Source organism: Bubalus kerabau, chromosome X (assembly GCF_029407905.1).
Source record: "Bubalus kerabau isolate K-KA32 ecotype Philippines breed swamp buffalo chromosome X, PCC_UOA_SB_1v2, whole genome shotgun sequence".
In the NCBI taxonomy this organism is placed as follows: Eukaryota; Metazoa; Chordata; class Mammalia; order Artiodactyla; family Bovidae; genus Bubalus; species Bubalus kerabau.
The window spans coordinates 71,012,037-71,036,432 of record NC_073647.1 but is presented as its reverse complement, the minus strand read 5'-3'; the positions used below and the strand labels follow the sequence as shown (position 1 = coordinate 71,036,432).

Below are 24,396 nucleotides of genomic sequence, written 5' to 3'. Positions count from 1 at the left end.
CTAAACATAGAAAGAACAAATCAGTGGTACCTGTAGTATCTATCAGTATTCCTCCAACTGGAATATGTGATCTTCTTAGCCATGTTATCATGGAAATAAGGGAATCTTTGATTCTTCTGCAAGAATTGTGGGAGAACTTGAACACCAACTGCATTTCCCCATAGAAATAAGGCTCTAAATTCTGACTGCTGCTGCTGCTGCTAAGTCGCTTCAGTCGTGTCCGACTCTGTGCAACCCCACAGATAGCAGCCCACCAGGCTCCGCCATCCCTGAGATTCTCCAGGCAAGAACACTGGAGTGGGTTGCCATTTCCTTCTCCAATGCATGAAAGTGAAAAGTGAAAGTGAAGTCGCTCAGTCGTGTCTGACTCTTAGCGACCCCATGGACTGCAGCCCACCAGGCTCCTCCGTCCATGGGATTTTCCAGGCAAGAGTACTGGAGTGGGTTGCCATTGCCTTCGATGTGGTTAAAAGAACAATATTACTCCCCTCAGCTATACTTTATTGTTATCTTATCTGGAGATCAAACTACCACTTATGACATTGTTTCTATGGGGAAATCCTCTCTCTCAATTCTCTTAAAGACATAGTGTCTAGATTGAGAATTGCCTGTTGATAGCTTGGAGGCTGTCCAACTATTCCAATGACACTAATATTGGGGAAAAAAATTGGGAACTCAAAATCATTTTCCTAACCATCCAAGAAAACCAGCCTTATTGATTTGTGGGCATATCTCAATTCAACCCAAAGTGGCGTTACTCAGCTTGTTTGGCTTTCTTATTTACCACCCTTGGCTCCAAACGACTCTTAACCGTTCCCTGAAATCAATTTTCATCTTCTCAGTAGAAATGTTTTTGGCATCTGAGGAAATGCCAAAGAATGGATCACAGGCTCTGAAGGCAATATTAAAGAGGATTTTCAAAGATCATTTTGAACAGTGGTAACCACTTTAGAATAAGTTTGTAAGGTCCAAAGGAACAGCTCTGAAGTTTTGAGAAATAATTTTGTTAAGTTATAATATATTTGTCTGAAATTTTTTTTAAAAACCAGAGGCTATATTTTAAACTATTAGTTGTCTCTTCAGGGATTAATTTCTTTTCTGGCCAGCTTAATTGTACATGTTAAGAGCCAGGGACTGTAGTTTCTTTATGGTTCTATATGTATCCCTATTTGGTGCCTTGCAAAGAGCTGATGTTTAAAGGATATTTTACATTGATAATCAATATGATACATGTTCTCTCAGTACTTATGACCTAGACATGAAAATAGTAGTAAATCTCATCTGAGCTGTTTTGAACAGAACATAGTACGTGTAATAGAAAAAACTTGCAAAACACAGAAAGAACATATAAAATAGATGATGGCATAGCGCCAAAATTAGCTTTTAACACAAACCAAATGGAAGGAAATAGAGAAGACCCTAGAAGATGGAAAGATCAATCTCGTTTTTTGAGCATAAGAACAGAAGTACATACTGAAACTTCCAACTCAATTTGACAGTTTGGGTGTAACTCTCATTCTACAAACTACTCTGCCTTTCTCTCTCACTTACCAAGACTTTTCCAGAAAAATCTTATCCTGGTTTTCCCCCAAATCCTATTCTGTTGACTAGCTCCACATCTGACATCAAATTCATCAGCTCTTATTTCTTTTTTTTTTTGGTTATAAATGACTCCAGATTTCAAAAGGCAAACTTACTATTTTATTGTCATTTTCTGTAGTGTGTTTCTAAAGTGTTCTCAATATAATCCAAAGAGGGATAATTTCCCCAATTTATAACAGGACACCAAAATGCAGGTTAACAAAGCTAGCATCTTAATGGAAAAAATTCCACAGATTGATATCTTAATATCAATGCCATATTCTTAAAGACTGAAAATGAAATCTGAATTGTTATTGGATAGAGAAAATGAAAAATGATGATGTTGGCAGGAACAAGAGTACAAATATTCATGAAGAAGGACAAGCATATATTTCCCTAAAATGTAATACTCTCCTACCAAGGGGAGGCCATCTGGCCTCTTTGATTGCTAGTTAAAACCAATTAAGACAAAACGGGGATACTACCTTATTGGGTTTCACCACAAGCCTTCTGATATCATCCTTAATATTATGGTTTCTTCCTAAATGTGTGTTAATGGTACAAATTGAAAACAACAACAGCAACAACTCACATTTAAGCTGAGTACAGTCCACCAGGTTCAAGCAAACATTCCTCATTAATATCTATAATCATTACCTTATCCCAAAGAAGCAAAGATAATAACAATACAGGCCTGCTCACACATACAAACTGTTTTCTTGGCTCTTAGAACAGCCACAGTGTTCATTCATGATCAGTCACTTCAGTCATGTCTGGCTCTTTGTGACCCTATGGACTATAGCCCACCAGGCTCCTCTGTCCATGGGATTCTCCAGGCAAGAATACTGGAGGGGTTTGCCATGCCCTCCTCCAGGGGATCTTCCCAACCCAGGGATCGAACACAGGTCTTTTTCATTGCAGGCAGATTCTTTATCATCTGAGCTATCAGGGAAGCCGTAGAACAGTCAGGCAGCCAGTTAACTGCTTATTTTTCACCCAAGCTGCCAGCACCTGAAGGCTGGGGAGTGTCTCAAGCAGAGTGGCAATAGTGTTGAAAACATTGATGACCCTGATTTCAGACACATTTCCTCAAACTGAGTTATGACAACACTGGAGTGAAAGAAGCTTGTATTGCTTTACTTATCTATACATTACAATCACTGGTACATAGCTTCAAGTCCCTCAATATTGCCGATTTTTTCAGTGTTTTAGTCCCATCTTCCACCCCTTAACTGCTTACTAGTGAAGTCTGTTCTCTCCTTAGTCCAGATTTTCTTCTTACTAAAAAATTTTTTTTTTTCCTGACTATGGCTCCATCAGTCAGACCTCATTTTCTCTTGTATCTGGGCCATAATCACTTCTTCAGATGGTCCTCATTGTTCTGTAAATAATTCTTTTGGTTCAGTTCAGTTCAGTCACTCAATCATGTCCAACTCTTTGCGACCCCATGGATTCCAGCACACCAGGCTTCCCTGTCCATCATCAACTCCTGGAGTATAATCAGACTCATGTCCATTGAGTTAGTGATGCCATCCAACCATCTCATCCTCTGTCGTCCCCTTGTCCTCCCACCTTCAATCTCTCCCTGCATCAGGGTCTTTTCAAAACAGTCAGTTCTTCTTCTGGAGAAGGTTAAAAAAAAAAAGAAAAGAAAAGAAAAGACAGTACCTCATGATCCAAGTTTCATTCAACACATCCATTACCAAGCATGCAATTGTGATAAACTAGCTATATATACAAATAGCATAGAGTAGGGCACTATTTCCAAAGAATGGCATGCATATTCTTTGTGATATGTACGATGATTTTAAGTGGTACATAAACTAATATTTGAACTTCCCTGGTGGCTCAGTGGTAAAGAATCTGCCTGCCAAGCAGGAGACATGGGTTCAAGCCCTAGGTTGGGAAGATTTCCCTGGAGAAGGAAATGGCAACCCACTGCAGTATTCTTGCCTGGGAAATCCCACGGACAAAGAAGCCTGGTGGGCTACAGTCCATGGGGTCACAAAGAGTCAGCAACAACTTAGTGACTAAACAACAACAAACTATTATTTTCATGATAATATTTATATATTTATTTTATTGAATAGGTATACACACACATGGGTGGTATTAGAAAACTGTGATTACTCAGATTATATTGCCTAGGATAAGATTAAGTTTTCTAAAAAGGAAAGAGTAATTTTTTAAATTAAGTAATAATATAGATGTTAATATAGATGTGGCAAAATCATGAAAGTGGTACCCAAAAGAACAAAATTTGGGAAATATTTGTGCTATAGTTAAGAACTCTCCCATGTTTTAATCCCCTGCTCTGCCACTTATAAGCTATGTGACTTTGGGAAAGTCCTACTCATTGAGCCTCAGTTTTCTCATCTATGAAATACATTTACCTCACAGGGATGAAAAATGAGAAAGACGTAATCTTCCTCCCTGAAATAGATAGGTATATCCAAATTAGGGCTTGAGTCATTCAACTGATCTTTCAAGCTAGTATAAAAGGAGGAGACAAAACATAGCAATCAAATAGCAGAGGCATGAAATGGGGCTGGGGTTGTTTATAATAGAGCCTTTGCTCAAACCATCTCCTAGGATATCAAAAATTACTTTTTGGTGGATGTTGGAAGAATACATTGGGTTTCATAACAGACTCATCTGGAATAAGAGACTGCTCTTCTAACATCTTCTGCATATCTCTATACTTACCAAATTGGTTTAGAAGTTATATGTTTCCATGTCTGTTTGTGCCATCAGCTTGGGAGCATCATTACGACAGCAACTATGACTTTTCATCTTTGTATCCCAACACCTCACAAAGTGTTTGTCCCAATGTAATGGCTCAATAAAAGGCTATTGAATTGAAAATAACAAGGCTGATTTTTTTGTTTTTTTAATTTAAAGTCCTTAAAACCCTGGTAACTTTATGATGTAATATGCTATGTCTTGACCCACATATCAGTGAGAACAGAGATCCATCACTACCTGACTTTTCAATGGCTCCAGAGTACTAGAGGAAATGTCTATTTCATGAACGATACTGGATATAATGAAAATGGGAAAATTCCAATGCAAAGGGAAACCACATGATTCTCTCCCACAAATAAGCACTTTGAGAAAAGCCAGAAATCCTTGGGTAGAGAAAAGAAAACTCTACTACCCAATGATGACAGGCTCCATATCCCATTCTTACAATTTACTTTATTGATATGAATACGTTTCTGTCATTTCCTTAATGAAATCTGGTACTTGTGGCATGAGCCTGAAAACACTGCATCTCCCCACCATCACCTGCTTTACTTTCCCTTATGATTGTAGCTAATGAATAAGAAGAGGAAGATAATCAGTATCATTGTTAGCTAACTTTTTGGAAGAAATCAAGACCGATGAAATATGGAACTACCTTACCCTAATCTTTATTATCAAGAATAGAAGACCTTAAAATACCCCTGATTACTATTCCATAATAGATTAACTATAGAAGATAGCACTGGGACTTCCCTGGTGGTTCAGTGGTTGAGAATCCACCTGCCAACCCGTGTCCTCTGGTCCAGCAAGATCCTACATGCCGTGGAGCAACTAAGCTCATGCACCACAACTACTGAGCCCACAGCCTAGAGCCCGTGCTCTGCAACAAGAGAAACCACCATAGTGAGAAGCCCATGCACAGCAACAAAGAGTAGCACCCATTTGCTGAAACTAGAGAAAGCCCATGCAAAGTAATGAAGACCCATCACAACCAAAAACAAATAAATAATTTTAAAAAAGAGAAGAAAAAGTAATTAGCCTCCAATTAAAATAAATTTTAAAAAAGAAAAGAAAAGAACACATTGTCCACTCATAATATCAGCTAGGAGATAAATATATATAAATGAGTAATTATATTCTAATACTTGGAATTAGGAAACAAATCAGTTACTCCGTTATTTTTCTAGCCTTTTGACACAACTTCAGTAAGTTTCTTTCCTGCTTATAAGTGAACAATTTTGAAGGGTGAAAAGACTCCAAGAACCCTTTCAATGTCAGATTCCTTAGAACTATAGACTACTAATTTTGAAGCACTTGAACAATAACCAGATAGTGATTGTGGCTTACTTGGTGGATATAACTTGATTAAAACTGTGTTGAGACATGGCCACTTACTTATTTCACATGGAAAATTAACATTAAAAGATCTGTGATATAGTAAATAGGAAAAACAAATATTTTAGATACTATTAATTGAATTGTGGCCAAATCAATGATCTAGAGATAAAAGGTTAGGCATTCAGCCATCTATTTAATATTTTCTTCTTTCATAAACATATGATCATTGATGTACTTATTTAGAAGAGATGTAGTAAATTAAAAAATTGGGAAACACACCTAGGAAAGTGTTATAATAAGAACTTTCTGATCATCCCAGGTATGAAAGCTCTTTGATTTGGTTCAACTTTATGCTATGGTAGGCACAGTTAACAAACTGTTAACAATCAGTTAACAAATGAACCAAAGCCGAAATTTGAGACATCTCAATGACAGTCTTATAGTTAATTTGATGTCGTTGAAAGAACATATTTTTGACTTTAATTTTTACCTCTGACATTTTGAAAAATAATAAAAAGAACAGAGTGGAAGTCAATGGGCCTGAACTCTAGTCCTTAGCTGTATCTTTTAGCTTGTTTTACCTTGTCTTTTGACCTTTTGGATACTTATTTTTCACATGAGTATATCAAAAACAACATGTGCTTCATAAGATGGGCTTGAAAATTAATGAGATGATATCTGAGAAGTACTTGAATATCAGGTGCTCTGTAAATTCTAGGTACCATTATTCAATATTAAAATTCATTACCCTTCTCAGAACCACCTAACTAAACTGCTGCATCTGTGGTCTGATAGCACATAGGTGTAAACAAGAAAATATCAAACTGGACACCATGTCCTTCTCACTTTAATAAATTTTACTAAAATTTCATTAGGAGCTAGCCATACTTTTCCTCCTGAAGTTTTTTATTCAGAATGTTGAACAATCAATTTATTAAGAGTGCATGGCCACCATTGATGGGTATTTTGAAAATTGGTTGTTTTTGAATGTAAATTCTTAGCAATACTAAGGAAGAAGGATTTCCACATTTTAGGAAAGTCCACCCTTGACCAATCTTTTTCTCTCTGCAGAGAAGAAGTACATATCTCCAAAATCCAAAAACAATCTCTTGTAGTAATGAAAGCACCATCAAGGAGTAAATATTATAGTGTTGAAGTTGCAAATTAACACAATAAAGGCCATATGGATGGCCTGATAATATTGATCTGTACTTGACAGTACCCTGGAGGAATGTAATTTTTTGTTTTAGTAAACTGAAACAATGACAATAATGATAAATGATTTCTAAGCAGGTGCTTTTCATGTATGATCTCATTTGATGCATGATGAAAATATTTCTGAGATAAATGTTATATATCTGAAAATCAAGGCTCAGTAAAGTTTGCTACCAAGTCCAAGACCATATACCTAGTGAGTGACAGATCTAATATTTAACCCAAATCATCTGACTACAGATTTGATATATTTTCCATTCTACTGTGATAACTGAATATGTAGATATTCAGAGAACCCCCCCTTACATTGAATCTGAAGCTTTTTTTTTAAGACCACGTGGCTAGCCAGTGTCCTTCTCTGTCTGCATCTGTGTCGCAATGGTTTCTTTTTTTTTTTTTTAGGATAAATTTATTTATTTTAATTGGAGGCTAATTACTTTACAATATTGTATTAGTTTTGCCATATATTGAGATGAATCTGCCATGGGTGTACATGTGTTCCTCATCCTGAACCTCCCTCCCACCTCCCTCCCCGTACCATCCCTCTGGGTCATCCCAGTGCACCAGCCCCAAGCATTCTGTATCATGCATCGAACCTGGACTGGCGATTCATTTCACATATGATAATACATGTTTCAATGCCATTCTCCCAAATCATCCCACTCTCGCCCTCTCCCACAGAGTCCAAAAGACTGTTCTATACATCTGTGTCTCTTATGCTGTCTCGCATACAGGGTTATTGGTACCATCTTTGTAAATTCCCTATATATATGCATTAGTTTACTGTATTGGTGTTTTTCTTTCTGGCTTACTTCACTCTGTATAATAGGCTCCAGTTTCATCCACCTCATTAGAACTGATTCAAATGTATTCTTTTTAATGGCTAAGTAATACTCCATTGTGTATATGTACCACTGCTTTCTTATTCATTCGTCTGCTGATGGACATCTAGGCTGCTTCCATGTCCTGGCTATTATAAACAGTGCTGCGATGAACATTGGGGTACACGTGTCTCTTTCAATTCTGGTTTCCTCAGTGTGTATGCCCAGCAATGGGATTGCTGGGTCATATGGCAGTTCTATTTCCAGTTTTTCAAAGAATCTCTGCACTGTTCTCCATAGTGGCTGTACTAGTTTGCATTCCCACCAACAGTGTAAGAGGGTTCCCTTTTCTCCACACCCTCTCCAGCATTTATTGTTTGTATGCTTTTGGATAGCAGCCATTCTGACCAGTGTGAGATGGTACCTCATTGTGGTTTTGATTTGCATTTCTCTGATAATGAGTGATGTTGAGCATCTTTTCATGTGTTTGTTAGCCATCTGTATGTCTTCTTTGGAGAAATGTCTGTTTTGTTCTTTGGCCTATTTTTTGATTGGATCGTTTATTTTTCTGGAATTGAGCTGCAGGAGTTGCTTGTATATTTTTGAGATTAGTCCTTTGTCAGTTGCTTCATTTGCTATTATTTTCTCCCATTCTGAAGGCTGTCTTTTCACCTTGCTTATAGTTTCCATTGTCGTGCAGAAGCTTTTCATTTTAATTAGGTCCCATTTGTTTATTTTTGCTTTTATTTCCAGTATTCTGGGAGGTGGGTCATAGAGGATCCTGCTGTGATGTATGTCGGAGAGTGTTTTGCCTATGTTCTCCTCTAAGAGTTTTATAGTTTCTGGTCTTACGTTTAGATCTTTAATCCATTTTGAGTTTATTTTTGTGTATGGTGTTAGAAAGTGTTCTAGTTTCATTCTTTTACAAGTGGTTGACCAGTTTTCCCAGCACCACTTGTTAAAGAGATTGTCTTTAATCCATTGTATATTCTTGCCTCCTTTGTCAAAGATATGTTGTCCATAGGTGTGTGGATTTATCTCTGGGCTTTCTATTTTGTTCCATTGATCTATATTTCTGTCTTTGTGCCAGTACCATACTGTCTTGATGACTGTGGCTTTATAGTAGAGCCTGAAGTTAGGCACGTTGATTCCTCCAGTTCCATTCTTCTTTCTCAAGATAGCTTTGGCTATTCCAGGTTTTTTGTATTTCCATACAAATTGTGATATGATTTGTTCTAGCTCTGTGAAAAATACCATTGGTAGCTTGATAGGGATTGCATTGAATCTATAGATTACTTTGGGTAGTATACTCATTTTCACTATATTGATTTTTCTAATCCATGAAAATGGTATATTTCTCCAACTACTAGTGTCCTCTTTGATTTCTTTCACCAGTGTTTTATAGTTTTATATATATAGGTCTTTAGTTTCTTTAGGTAGATATATTCCTAAGTATTTTATTCTTTTCGTTGCAATGGTGAATGGAATTGTTTCCTTAATTTCTCTATTTTCTCATTATTAGTGTATAGGAATGCAAGGTATTTCTGTGTATTGATTTTATATCCTGCAACATTATTATATTCATTGATTAGCTCTAGTAATTTTCTGGTGGAGTCTTTAGGGTTTTCTATGTAGAGGATCATGTCATCTGCAAACAGTGAGAGTTTTACTTCTTCTTTTCCAATTTGGATTCCTTTTATTTCTTTTTCTTCTCTGATTGCTGTGGCCCAACCTTCCAAAACTATGTTTAATAGTAGTGGTGAGACCTTGTCTTGTTCCTGACTTTAGGGGAAATACTTTCAATTTTTCCCCATTGAGGATAATGTTTGCTGTGGGTTTGTCATATATAGCTTTTATTATGTTGAAGTATGTTCCGTCTATTCCTGATTTCTGGAGGGTTTTAAAATAAATGGATGTTGAATTTTGTCAAAGGCTTTCTCTGCATCTATTGAGATAATCATATGGCTTTTATTTTTCAATTTGTTAATGTGGTGTATTACATTGATTGATTTGCAGATATTGAAGAATCCTTGCATCCCTGGGATAAAGCCCACTTGGTCATGATGCATGATCTTTTTAATGTGTTGTTGGATTCTGATTGCTAGAATTTTGTTAAGGATTTTTGAATTTATGTTCATCAGTGATATTGACATGTAGTTTTCTTTTTTTGTGACATCTTTTTCTGGTTTTCATATTAGGGTGATGGTGGCCTCATAGAATGAGTTTGGAAGTTTACCTTCCTCTGCAACTTTCTGAAAGAGTTTGAGTAGAATAGGTGTTAGCTCTTCTCTAAATTTTTGGTAGAATTCAGCTAAGCCGTCTGGACCTGGGCTTTTGTTTGGTGGAAGTTTTCTGATTACAGTTTCAATTCCCGTGCTTGTGATGGGTCTGTTAAAAATTTCTATTTCTCCCTGGTTCAGTTTTGGAAAGTTGTACTTTTCTAAGAATTTGTCCATTTCTTCCAAGTTGTCCATTTTATTGGCATATAGTTGCTGATAGTAGTCTCTTATGATCCTTTGTATTTCTGTGTTGTCTGTTGTGATCTCTCCATTTTCATTTCTAATTTTATTGATTTGATTTTTCTCCCTTTGTTTCTTGATGAGTCTGGCTAATGGTTTGTCAATTTTATTTATCCTCTCAAAGAATCAGCTTTTGGATTTGTTGATTTTTGCTATGGTCTCTTTTGTTTCTTTTGCATTTGTTTCTGCCCTAATTTTTAAGATTTCTTTCCTTCTGCTAACCATGTGGTTCTTCATTTCTTCCTTTTCTAGTTGCTTTAGGTGTAGAGTTAGGTTATTTATTTGACTTTTTTCTTGTTTCTTGAGGTATGCCTGTATTGCTATGAACCTTCCCCTTATCACTGCTTTTACAGTGTCCCATAGGTTTTGGGTTGTTGTGTTTTAATTTTCATTCATTTCTATGCATATTTTGATTTCTTTTTTGATTTCTTCTGTGATTTGTTGGTTATTCAGCAGCGTGTTGGTCAGCCTCCATATGTTGGAATTTTTAATAGGTTTTCTGCTGTAATTGAGATCTAATCTTACTGCATTGTGGTCAGAAAAGATGCTTGGAATGATTTCCTTTTTTTTTTCTTTTTTTTGTCAGGAAGCATTTAACAGGAGGCTTCCTGTGTGCTGTTTTGGATCTGTCATGAATCCTCTGTCCCTTATTAATTCCTGAATATTCAGGAATTAAGTGGAGTAGCAAACTACTCCTGAGGGCTTAGGAATGCATGCATTTCCTTTGTTACTTTTTCCATATGGTGATAAGTAACTATTTACGACCCTCTTCCTTTTTATGAACCATACGGTAAAAGTGATTATTTACAACCCTCTCTCTTTCATATGGATGACCTCATGTTTCCTTGATAACTTTTGATTTTATCTCTGCTGAAAATAGCTACCTTGTAAGACAGTATAAATACTCACACAATGTTGAATAAAACACCTTTGCTCCATCAGAGCTTGGGTCCCCGTGTCTTTCTTTCTTTCTCTCTCTCTCTCTCTTACTTTCTTATTGTCGACTCTGGACTACCAGGTTCCGGTCCATTAAAGGGCCTAAACAAGTGGCGCCCGAATAGGGACCTGGTACACGTGGTAGATTCAGACGGAGTGACCTCAAAGGCCTATTGAGGCCGGTAAGTACTAAGACATGGGTCAAATGGCTGGAAAGCCCCATCACTTTTCTACTTTACTTCAGCCCTTATTTAAAGTTCAGGGATTTTCAGTTTCGCCTCAGTGAATAGAGGCTTGCCTTCAGACAGTGGTTGAATGTAACCCTTGGTTCCCTGATGAAGGTAGTTTTGATTTAGAAATTTGGCTCCGGGCCAAAGAGAATGTTGAATGTTCCACCAGACAAGGAAGAAATATCCCGATAGATTTTTGGCCTCTATGGGCTCTCATTGAAGCCGTGATTTTGCCATTTCAAGGTAATTCTAGTCCTCCTAATATTCGGCAACAGGCAGAACACTTATTACATGAATATGAATTAGATAATGAAACCTTATGAAAGGCCCAATTAGAAAAACATAAAATATTTCAGAATTTTCCTACAAGCCCTGCCCCAGTTGCTCCAAGCGCTCCTCCCCTGCCAGCAGGCACAAATCCCAAAGTCTCTCCCTTGCTAGAACCTAATGATTCTGGCAATGACTCCCCTAAGACACCTTTTGACATTAAAACCAATAACACCTTTCTGAATAACAATAATCTACCTACTCACTCTCCGTCATGAAAGAGGCTCTCTGAATTGCTTGCTTTGCAATCAAAGGTCTCTGAAGCTGATGGTTTCTCCACCTTTCCAGTTTTAAGAAATCCTGATGCTCAAGGGCACATAATACCTCAATATAAAGGTATTAACTTCTATCACATGCAACAAATTAAAAAATCTATAACTATGTATGGCCCACATTCACCTTTTACTAAAGTACTTCTAAATTCTATAACATCCTCTATTGGAAATTTTATTCCCCATGATTGGCTAACTTTAATAAAAGCTCTCCTTAAACCAGGAGAATATCTTCAATGGATGATGTGGTTTCATGATATAGCCAGAGATCATGCCAAAAGAAATGCTCGAGCTGGCGCTCCCCAAAATCAAATTACTTTTGAAATGCTAACTTGTACAGGACTATTTGACATTATAGAAGCTCAAATACAGTGCCCTCCTTTGCTACATGAACAATTAAAAACAGTGGCCCTTGAAGCTTGGGATCGAATTACTCCTCAAGGGGAGCCTACAGGTAGCTATATAAAAATATTACAGGGACCAAATGAAACGTATGCTGATTTTTTAGCTAGATTACAAACTGCTATTTCCCATACTGTAATTGGAGAAGAAGCCAAAAAGCAACAAGAGAAATTACTTGCTTATGAAAATGCAAATCAGGAATGTCAAAAAGCTATAGCTCCAATTCGTGAGACAGGGACTATTATTGATTATTTGAAGGCTTGTCACAATCTAGGATCAGAAGCTCAAAAGATGCAAATGCTAGCTGAAACAATGGCTGCTGCCTTAAGAAAGGGAAATGAAGGATGCTTTACATGTGGAGATAAGAACAATTTAAAAAGGGACTGCCCTAAGAAAGTTAATAAAAAACCTCCAAAAACCTGCCCTCACTGCTGCAGAGGAATGCACTGGGCTAAAGATTGTAAATCTAAATTTGACATTGAAGGGAAACCTATTCCGGAAAACTCCAAGCAGGGGACCCCCCAGGTCCCCTTCAACAAAAACCAGGGGCAAATTCCATCTTTTCCCTCAAACCCTCAACATCCGGCAGTGCTGCCATTGATATACCAGCCCTAAATGACTTTCTCCTTTACCCTCAAGCAGTCCCCTCTAGAATACCTACCGGACTTTTTGGACCCCTGCCCCCACAAACCTTCAGTCTTTTACTTGGCTGATCTTGTTTGACTTCAAAAGGAATTACTGTTCACCCTGGAGTAATTGATTCAGATTATAAAGGAGAAATTCAAATTATGATGTCATCTCAGATTTTATGGCTATTCAAAAGGGGGGATAAAATTGCTCAATTACTTCTTTTACCTTACATTTCTATTAACTCCTCTAATGTACAGATGGGCGGATTCAGCAGTACAGATCAAAAACAGTCCTTTTGGACATCATTAGTATCTGAATTTGCCTGACTCACTGTAAATATCAAAATTAATGGTAAAAGATTTTCTGGTCTCCTCGACACTGGATCTGATATTACTATTATTTCCAAACATTTATGGCCCAAATCCTGGCCTGTACAAAAAATTTCTCGCCAAATTACAGGGACTTCTAAAACCAAAGTACAAAAGGTGTATCAGAGTACTCAAATTTATTCATGTGAGGGACCAGAAGGCCAACCTGCAATATTAAAACCTTATGTGATAGATGCACCCCTTAATCTAATAAGAAGGGACTTACTTATGCAATGGCAAACTCAGATATACATTCCACATTTTTCCTAGGGGCCACTGCTCATTTAACAAACAATACAATTATTAAAATAACTTGGAAGAATGACGAACCTATTTGGACAGAGCAGTGGCCCCTCATGAAAGAAAAATTACAGGTGGCTAAAGAACTTATAGATACACAACTAAAATTAAAGCATATTGAGGAATCTTGTTCTCCTTGGAACTCTCCTATTTTTGTTACAAAGAAGAAATCTAACAAATGAGACCTATGGGTGCATTACAACCAGAAATCCCATCACCTACCACTATTCCTCAAAATTGGCATATTATTATTATTGATTTACAAGATTGCTTTTTTAATATACCTTTACACCCTTTAGACTGAAAGAGATTTGCTTTCTCTCTTCCTTATGCTAATCATATTGGACCTCATAAATGGTACCAATGGACTGTACTGCCACAAGAGATGATGAATTCTCCCATCATGTGTCAGTAGAACGTAGCCAAAGCCCTTGAGCCTGTGAGAAAGCAATTTCCTAACTTTCTTGTTATTCACTATATGGATGATATATTGTTTTCTGTTTTTGGCTCCATCTATCTTAGAAACTCAACACATGTTTGATATAGCTCAACTATGCTTAAAAAACTCTGGATTAATCATTGCCCCTGAAAAAAATTCAAACCTATACACCTTACCATTACTTGGGGTTTGTTGTTAATAGACAACATACTACCCTCCAACTAACTCAGATCCATACTGATAAATTATCAACCTTAAATGATTTTCAAAAGCTCTTAGGTGATATAAATTGGATTAGACATTCTTTAGACATTGCTAATTATCAATTGAATAACCTATTTAATACTTTAAAAGGAGATCCTGATTTAAATAGCCCTCGTTCACTTTCTCAAGAGACATGAGAGGAACTCAATTTAGTGCTAACTAAATTACAAAAACAATTTCTTACTCACAGTAAACTAGATTTACCTCTAAAATTATTTGTACTCCCCTCTCTTCATTCTCCCACAGGACTTCTTGCCCAAAAAGAACACCCAGTAAAATAGATCTATACCCGTTTTAGGGGAATAAAGTCACTTAAACCCTACCTTGATTTAATTGCTCTAATCATTATCAATGAAAAAAATAGGACTAAAACTCTAATTGGCTCTGATCCTCTTAAAATTATAATACCTATCAATAAATCTCAATTTGAGAATGCATTACAAACTTCTACCGATTTCCAAATAGCTTTTCTGGAATATTTTGGAGAAATTTCATTTCATTATCCTTCTGGTAAGCTGTGGAATTTCTTCAAAAATACTGAATTTATTATTTCTTGCATTATCAGCTCACAGCCTATACCACAGGCTGAGGTTTTTTTATATAGATGGGACTAAAAACACCAAAGCTTCATTCTGGTCTCTTAAGGAATATAACGTCTTTTATACTAAATTTCATTCTGCTCAACAAAATAAATTATATGCTCTTATTCAAGTTATTTGCCTACATCCTTACCCCATTAATATAGTCTCTGACTCTGTATATTCTGCTTTTGTACTAAAAAAATATAGAAACCTCCACCATAGAAACCTCCAATCAACCTATTATTCAACAACTCTTTTTCGAACTACAATCTGTTGTTAAAAACCACAATTCTCCCATTTATATTACACATATTCGAGCACATTCTTGTCTTCTTGACCCCATGACATGATAATGAGCAGGCTGATAAACCGGTTTCCTTTGCTACTCCAAAAAAACAGCATGCTCTGTTGCATAACAATGCTGGCTCCCTATACCAGCTATGGAAAATCCCATACCACCAGGCTAAAGAAATTATTAGTAATTGCTCTACTTGTAGACCTCTACATCTTCGACCCATCACACAAAGTATTAATCCTCGCAGTTTGCAACCTAATGAACTATGGCAAATGGATGTAACTCATTGCCCTGAACTTTCTCCATTTTCTTTCTTCTTCTATTTGGGCCACACCTCTTCGTGGTGAAGTTACACAACACATTATAATTCACTTATTAGCTTGTTTTGCTGTAATGGGAACTCCTAGTTCTATAAAAACAGACAATGGCCCTGCCTATATTTCTAGACACTTTAAACAATTTTTATAATCTTTTTCTATTAAACACATCACACACTAAAGTTGCAAATAAAAAAATTTAAAAAGGGGGAATACACAGGAACACTACTTTCTTCCTTATCTAAAGCAGACTTTACTAGATTCCAACATAAGATATTTTCTAAACCTGTAACTATTGTCAATACAGCTTTATTTGTTTTAAATTTTTTAAACTTACCACAGGGAGATATCTTAAAGAAAACAGAAAGGCATTTTGAGGAATTGAAGGACACTTCTCTTCCTCTGCCCATTTGGTACCGAGACTGGTTAACGAAACAATGGAAATCTGGGAAACTAATCTTACAGGGGAAAGGGTATGCTTGTATTTCCCCAGATGGATCCAACAAACTCACATGGCTTCCTCTTCGAAAGGTTTGACCCAAGGGGGCACCCGGCCTTCAAAATGGAGACAGGACAACAAAAATCCCAGGAGGAAGAGATTCCAATACGGGCCATGGTGGCATCACCCTTATGATCTCCCCACTTGGAGACAAATAAAAACCTTTACTAATCAAGCTAAAAATCTGGTTTCTTAACAGGAAATGCCTCGGAGGCCTGAAAACCTCAGTTGGCCTGCTCGATCCCTGCTTAAGCCGGATTAACTAATCAGACTTAACTGGGTTTACTTATTCAACCCCCCTTTAGTGCAGGTCGTAAAATGGACCAATCCTGTCCACCAATGACTCCACCCATATGCCCCCTCCCTGGAACGTGAAGGAGCCATCACACCCTGGGGAAGAGAGAAAACTAATTAACATTTCTTTAGGCTATGAAGTCCTTCCATTGTGCCTAGGCCCAGAGAAATTGTGCATAAACGTCAGCCGACAAACTTGGGCTTTCGCCCTGCCTCCCAAAAAGGACTTTTGGATGTTTCTTGGACTATTTACTGCCCTTTCTTTGTCTGTGAGCCATGTTTATACTACTGAGACTTTAGGGAAAGTGTTAGGGAAAGAGTTAGGGAAAGAACAAAGAACATTATGCAAAGGGTTTACTTATAAGAACTTTACATATACTCCTGTTCATTGGGACAAATGTCAAGCCAAATCAGGAAAATGAATGTTTGTGGCTAATCATACAATTGTTGATTGGGGAACCCATGGTATGTGGTTATCTAACTGCTCAGAAGAGGTTAATAGCGTAGTGTGTGACTATGTTATGCAAGTGACATGGAAGGTCACTGACACTACGATGGAGCATTACCATGACAGAGGACTTCTTCAGTGGCTTGACGGTGGATTAGCCCCACCTCATCCTAGGATTGTCCTCGACAGAGTGGGCCTGAACAATGGGACATTTGGAAACTTGCTGTGAGCACTGAAGAACTTGGAATTTGGACCGGACATTTCACAGGGACCAATCGTGGAAATGGTAACTATTTCTTTCACTATAATCAGTCATATTTTATACAGGCCTGTGTCCTACTTCCTTTTGTTATAGCCATAGACAAAGTATTACCCACAGCATTGGATCTGGAACTATAACTTTGGGGACTGTCTTGGTAATTATATTTGTTGTTTATCATTGCCTTTCTATAAGGTTGGTTAATACTAAACAAACTCAATTGTCAGGACCTTTTTTTACAAATATAATAAAATAAGGGGAATTGTCAGGAAGCATTTAACAGGAGGCTTCCTGTGTGCTGTTTTGGATCTGTCATGAATCCTCTGTCCCTTATTAATTCCTGAATATTCAAGAATTAAGTGGAGTAGCAAACTACTCCCAGGGGCTTAGGAATGCATGCATTTCCTTCATTAATTTTTCCGTATGGTGATAAGAAACTATTTATGACCCTCTTCCTTTTCATGAACCATACAGTAAAAATGATTATTTACAACCCTCTCTCTTTCATATGGATGATCTCATGTTTCCTTGATAACGTGTAAGTTTTGATTTTATCTCTGCTAAAAATAGCTTCCTTCTGCTGCTGCTGCTGCTAAGTCACTTCAGTCGTGTCCGACTCTGTACAACCCCATAGATGGCAGCCCACTAGGTTCCTCTGTCCCTGGGATTCTCACACAGTGTTGAATAAAACATCTTTGCTCCATCAGAGCTTGGGTACCCGTGTCTTTCTCTCTCTATCTCTGTCTCTTTCTCTCTCTCTTTTACTTTCTTATCATCGACTCCGGACCACCAGGTCCATTGAATGACCTCAACAATTTACCAAGGCTAGATTTATGGCCCAGGATGTGATCTATCCTGGAGAAGGTTCCATGTGCACTTGATAAAAAGGTGAAATTCATTGTTTTGGAGTGAAATGTCCTATAGATATCAATTAGGTCTTACTGGTCTATTGTATCATTTAAAGTTTGTGTTTCCTTGTTAATTTTCTGTTTAGTTGATCTATCCATAGGTGTGAGTGGGGTATTAAAGTCTCCCACTATTATTATTGTGTTATTGTTAATTTCCCCTTTCACACTTTTTAGCATTTGCCTTACATATTGTAGTGCTCCTATGTTGGGTTCATATATATTTATAATTGTTATATTTTCTTCTTGGATTGATTCTTCGATCATTATGTAGTGTCTTTTTGTCTCTTCACAGCCTTTGTTTTAAAGTCTATTTTATCTGATATGAGTATTGCTACTCCTGCTTTCTTTTGGTCTCTATTTGCGTGGAATATCTTTTTCCAGCCCTTCACTTTCAGTCTGTATGTGTCCCTTGTTTCAAGGTGGGTCTCTTGTCACAACATATATAGGGGTCTTGTTTTTGTATCCATTCAGCCAGTTTTTGTCTTTTGGTTGGGGCATTCAACCCATTTACATTTAAGGTAATTATTGATAAGTATGATCGTGTTGCCATTTACTTTATTGTTTTGGGTTCGAGTTTATACACCCTTTTTCTGTTTCCTGTCTAGAGAAGATCCTTTAGTATTTGTTGGACAGCTGGTTTGGTGGTGCTGAATTCTCTCAGCTTTTGCTTGTCTGTAAAGCTTTTGATTTCTCCTTCATATTTGAATGAGATCCTTCCTGGGTACAGTAATCTGGGCTGTAGGTTATTTTCTTTCATCACTTTCAGTATGTCTTGCCATTCCCTCATGGCCTGAAGAGTTTCTATTGAAAGATCAGCTCTTATCCTTATGGGAATCCCCTTGTGTGATATTTGTTGTTTTTCCCTTGCTGCTTTTAATATTTGTTCTTTGTGTTTGATCTTTGTTAATTTGATTAATATGTGTCTTGGAGTGTTTCGCCTTGGGTTTATCCTGTTTGGGACTCTCTGGGTTTCTTGGACTTGGGTGATTATTTCCTTCCCCATTTTAGGGAAGTTTTCAACTATTATCTCCTCAAGGATTTTCTCATGGTCTTTCTTTTTGTCTTCTTCTTCTGGGACTCCTATGATTCGAATGTTGGGACATTTAACATTGTCCCAGAAGTCTCTGAGATTGTCCTCATTTCTTTTAATTCGTTTTTCTTTTTTCTTCTCTGTTTCATTTATTTCTCCCATTCTATCTTCCACCTCACTTATCCTATCTTCTGCCTCTGTTATTCTACTGTTGGTTCCCTCCAGAGTGTTTTTGATCTCATTTATTGCATTATTCATTACATGTTGGCTCTTTTTTATTTCTTCTAGGTCCTTGTTAAACCTTTCTTGCATCTCCTTAATCCTTGTCTCCAGGCTATTTATCTGTGACTACATTTTGTTTTCAAGATTTTGGATCATTTTCACTATCATTATTTGGAATTCTTTATTAGGTAGATTCCCTATCTCTTCCTCTTTTGTTTGGTTTGGTGGACATTTATCCTGTTCCTTTACCTGCTGAGTATTTCTCTGCCTCTTCATCTTGTTTATATTGCTGTGTTTAGGGTGGCCTTTCCGTATTCTGGCAGTTTGTGGAGTTCTCTTTATTGTGAAGATTCCTCGCTGTGGGTTGGGTTGGGCAGGTGGTCAAGGTTTCCTGGTTAGGGAAGCTTGTGTTGGTGTTCTGGTGGGTGGAGCTGGATTTCTTCTCTCTGGAGTGCAATGAAGTGTCCAGTAATGAGTTATGAGGTGTCAGTGGGTTTGGAGTGACTTTGGGCAGCCTGTATATTGAAGCTCAGGGCTATGTTCCTGTGTTGCTGGAGAATTTGTGTGGTATGTCTTGCTCTGGAATTTGTTGGCCCTTGGGTGGTGCTTGGTTTCAGTGTAGGTATGGAGGCATTTGATGAGCTCCTGTTGATTAATGTTTCCTGGATTCAGGAGTTCTCAGGTGTTCTCAGGATTTGGACATAAGCCTCCTGCCTCTGGTTTTCAGTCTTATTCTTACAGTAGCCTCAAGACTTCTCCATCTGTACCTCACCTTTGATAAAACATCTAGGTTAAAGATGAAAAGTTTCTCCACAGTGAGGGACACCCAGAGAGGTTCACAGTGTCCATGGAGAAGATAAGAGGGAGGAGGGAGATAGAGGTGACCAGGAGAAGAAGGGGAATCAAAAGAGGAGAGAGCAAGCTAGCCAGTAATCACTTCCTTATGTGCGCTCCACAGTCTGGACCGCTCAGAGATGTTCACAGAGTTATACAGAGAAGAGAAGAGGGAGGAAGGAGACAGAGGTGGCCAGGAGGATAAAGGGGGGAATCAAAAGGAGAGAGGCAGATCCAGCCAGTAATCAGTTCCCTAAGTGTTCTCCATAGTCCGGAACACACAAAGAGATTCACAGAGTTGGGTAGAGAAGAGAAGGGGGAGGGAGGAGATAGAGGCGACCTGGTGGAGAAAAAGGAGAGTCCAAAGGGGAAGAGAGCAGTCAAGCCAGTAATCTCTCTCCCAAGTAAAAATGGGTACTGAAGATCGGGTTCTTAAAGGTACAAGATTGATAACAAATACCAAAAAGCAAAGTTAAAAATCTAGAGTAGAGGTTGGATTCTCAAAAATACAATATTAAAAAAGAAAAGAAAAGAAAAGTCACAAAAATTATAAAATATATATACATATGAAGTTTGCTTTAAAAATAGGGTCTTTTTTTGAAAGTAATAGTAGGTTATAAAAATTAAAATTAAAGGAGTAGTAGAGGACTTAAAATAATTTTGTTTTAATTTAAAGAATGATAATAGTAAAAATATATCTAGGACTTTCTCTTTTGTTGTTGTGGACAGTGTGGGGTCAGTTCATTTTCAGATAGTTCCTTGATCTGGCTTATACTTCTCAAGATCTATAGGCCCCTTCCTATGTAGCCGGTGCTAAATACAGGGTTTTAATTTATTGCACCTGTCACTTCCAAGGCGGTTCCCTCTATTTTAGCTTCTTCTGTTTGCTGGTCTCTTCAGTGTCTAATTTCCACCCTGACACAAAGGAGTGAAGGTGGTTGCTTATTTAGGCTCATTTGTTCAGCCGTGTTTTGGGGAGGGAGGAACTCTGAAAACAAATATCACTGGCATGTGTGGGGAGTGCTCAAAGTGTCTCAGCCACACTGGGTTTGCCCCCGCTCACGGCGTGTGTGCTTTCCCAGTCTATACTGCTCAGGCTCTAGCTTGCTCTGCCAGGAACTGTCTGAGGTGGGCCCTGGGTTGTATGCACTTCCCAGGTCTAAGCCACTCAGGTTCAGGTTCTCGGGTACTCCACAAAGGCGCAGACTCGGTTGGGCCTGCCTTTTGTGCCCTTCCCAGGAACAAGCAGCTCAGGTAACCAGGTGTTTGGTGAGTGCGGTCACTGTGACTTATCTCCTCCCTCGTCCCTGCCACTCGGTTTTCTGGGTGTACAACCAGCGCACCTTCTCAGGAAGATGTCGACCATCCAGAATCCCAAGAAGCCTTGGTTAGCAACGAAGTCTGCTTGCAGTTTGGTAGATGATGCCTCTCTGGGGCTGTGATTGCCCCCTTCCAGCTCTGGCTGCCCTTGCCTGCCTGTCTCCAGCGGGGGAGGGCTAGTCTGCAGCTGGCTAGCTCTAGTCAGTCCTTTGTTCTGTGAGCGGGCCTGGCAGTATCTTAAGTTAGGGCTTTTCGCAGGGTAGCTATCCCACAGTTTGGTTTGCTATCTCAAGTTAGTTCCCTCAGATTGCCCTCGGGGCATTCAGGCCTGGTCCTTACTCTAAGCAATGCAGTCCGCGCCTCCCTGCTCAGCCCCCGCTTGCTAGTGGCGGATGCGGGGGTCTGCGCTGCTTCTCCTCTAGGAGTTACCATTGGGCATGTAATATGTGGGGTTTAATTATTTATTTTTTCTCCCAGTTATGTTGGCCTCTGAGGTTCCAAGGCTCCCCACAGACTCGCCAGTGAGAGTGTTTCATGGTGTTTGGAAACCTCTCTTTTTTAAGACTCCCTTCCTGGGATGGAGCTCTGTCCCTACCTCTTTTGTCTCTCTTTTTATCTTTTATATTTTTTCCTACCTCCTTTCGAAGACAGTGGGCTGCTTTTCTGGGTGCCTGATGTCCTCTGCCGGTATTCAGAAGTTGTTTTGTGGAATTTGCTCAGCGTTCCAATGTTCTTTTGATGAATTTGTGGGGGAGAAAGTGGCCTCCCCATCCTATTCCTCCACCATCTTAGGACCGCCTCCCTGAAGCTTTTCTAATGAACCTAAATTCTCTTCAAGTGACTTTTCACTGAGAATTCCTATAGGGTTACCGAGGAAGTTACTCAATCTGCTTTGCTCTTACAAGTCTGTCTTTGATTACCTTCTTCAGAGCTACGATCGTAGGAATTAAGGAATGCAACTTTCAAGACTGTTTCCTATTTCTATGCATAAACAGCTTTCCATCAACTCAATTACATTGCTTTCTTTCTGCTTCTCCCTCTTCTCTATTTCTTTTTCTCCCTCTGTTTTCACAAATCCTTTTGATTGTTTTTCCTCTAGGGTCCTGTCCCTTGCAAAGTTTCCACATGAAGTGCAGCTATTTCCTACAAGAAATTCCAGGATATGGACAGTCATACCACCAAGTACCATAAGCTATATATAGCTCCAGCAAAAAACGGTGTTTTCTGTTCTAACAATGTCCCTCATGCTTAGGGAGTCAAACTCCTCCACATATTGTTTTTCTTTTAACTTTAACCGCTTAAAACACATATCTTTCATCTGTCAATACACTCCTGTTTCCTCTTTTTGTAGGGGAAGAGTGTGAAGCAGGGACTCCTGGTGGAAAAAAGGGCAGAAAGTAAGCCATATAACTAAACCAGGGGAAAGACTTTAAGAAAACATTCTTAGTATGGATGGTGAAGTAACAACAGGGGATATATGTAAGACACAGGTGGTCAGCATGTGTTTTGAGCAAAGGCAACATTATCCAACAGACAGTAGAATTCCTTCAGAATATTGCCATTTGCTCAGATGGCTAGAGGACAGGTTTTCCTCCAGGCAATTGTTTCTACTGTGTCAGGTTGTATTACACCAAGCAAAGCCTGACTAAAATCCTGTATGCTCTGTAATAAGACTGTATTTTAATTCCACACCAACCAATCTCTATAAGTCTGCAATCATAACTTAGTCCAGGGAACAAAAACACTGCCTGGCACAGTGCCTCCTGGCATACATAATCCACATCCTCCCTTATCTAAAATATCATCTCTAAACACTGACAAGAAAGCTCCCTGGTAAATATCGCTACTGTGTTCTTCTAATAAGAGCATAAATTCCAGGTGACTCAATTTTGGCCATCTCAGGAACTAGAGAAGAATCACTTTCTTCATTTTATTGTTATGCTATGTCTTCCAGAAGGTAGGCTAAAAAATCACCAACAGATGGCTGTGGCAGAGATGAGTCCAAGGGTTTGGCTGTTGACAAATCTCCCCAGAAAGATCTTTCCTTTTGATCATTATGTTAATGCCACACCTGCCCATCTGCCTCTGGACTCACATGACCCATGGTCTGTTGCCTAAATTAGAGAGTAGAAATCCAGCTTAGGTCAGCTTCTAACCTACTAGTGGAGACAAAGTCTCATGGTACAAATGAGTGCTTTGTAGGCACAGTCATACATTCATTCGTCAATTAACAATTATTCATTAAATCCATACCATCTGTTAGGAGGTCATTTTAGGTGGAAAGGGAATAGCTTCGGGAATTTAAACTTTTAAGGCCTCATCAAAGTCAGAGTGGACACAAACAGGGCAAGGCTGGAGATGTCACACAATTAGTAAATCAACAAGTTTCCCTCACTATATTGAATATAAAATGACAAAAGAACCAACTGAAGACCTAAGCAGTATCAGCCAGTCTCCCAGAATAGTCTTCTTCAGTACATTCTTAGTTGTCTGCATGATCCTTTGATTATGACTATTTGCTTGAAGGTGCTGAGGTGTGATTGTGACAGTTTGGAAAATGCTTCAGACCATGAATTTTGCATACACATCTGGGGAAGATGTTCTGACAAAAGATGGTGGACTGAGTACATGTATTTAGTTCTCTTTCTTTCCACAGTCTCATTGAAATGCAAGAAAACACATTTTCAAAATAAATAAACCATAACAGGGCTAAAAAAAATAAGAAAGGCATCCAACAATAGCCCAGAAAGTTTGAGGAAACCCTTAAAGATAGAAAGTAAATGGGATCTGATCAATGGAGTAAACAGAGGTGGGGGTGGGGGGGGGGAACTGTGACCTAAAACTAGGGTTGTAAGAGTTCTTCCTTCCAAGAAGCTCTAAGAAGTGCCATGTCCAGACTGAGACTCAAATACAAGAGCCTAAGTGGGCCATGGGGTAATTTTCAGCGTAGTTAAGGAACTGTATGATGGATCTCGAGTCTGTCATATAGAGGGAAGTCAGTC

General features: G+C 38.5%; 1 long non-coding RNA gene across 1 annotated transcript; it reads right to left on the bottom strand.

The window, feature by feature from the left end:
* Positions 1 to 2,597: 2,597 nt before the first annotated feature.
* LOC129639348 (uncharacterized) lies at positions 2,598 to 16,216 on the bottom strand. Its single transcript, XR_008708349.1, has 3 exons — positions 16,093 to 16,216; positions 4,288 to 4,431; positions 2,598 to 3,203 (listed from the first exon to the last, which is right to left on the bottom strand). It is a non-coding gene; the product is annotated as an uncharacterized LOC129639348 (long non-coding RNA).
* Positions 16,217 to 24,396: the final 8,180 nt, after the last annotated feature.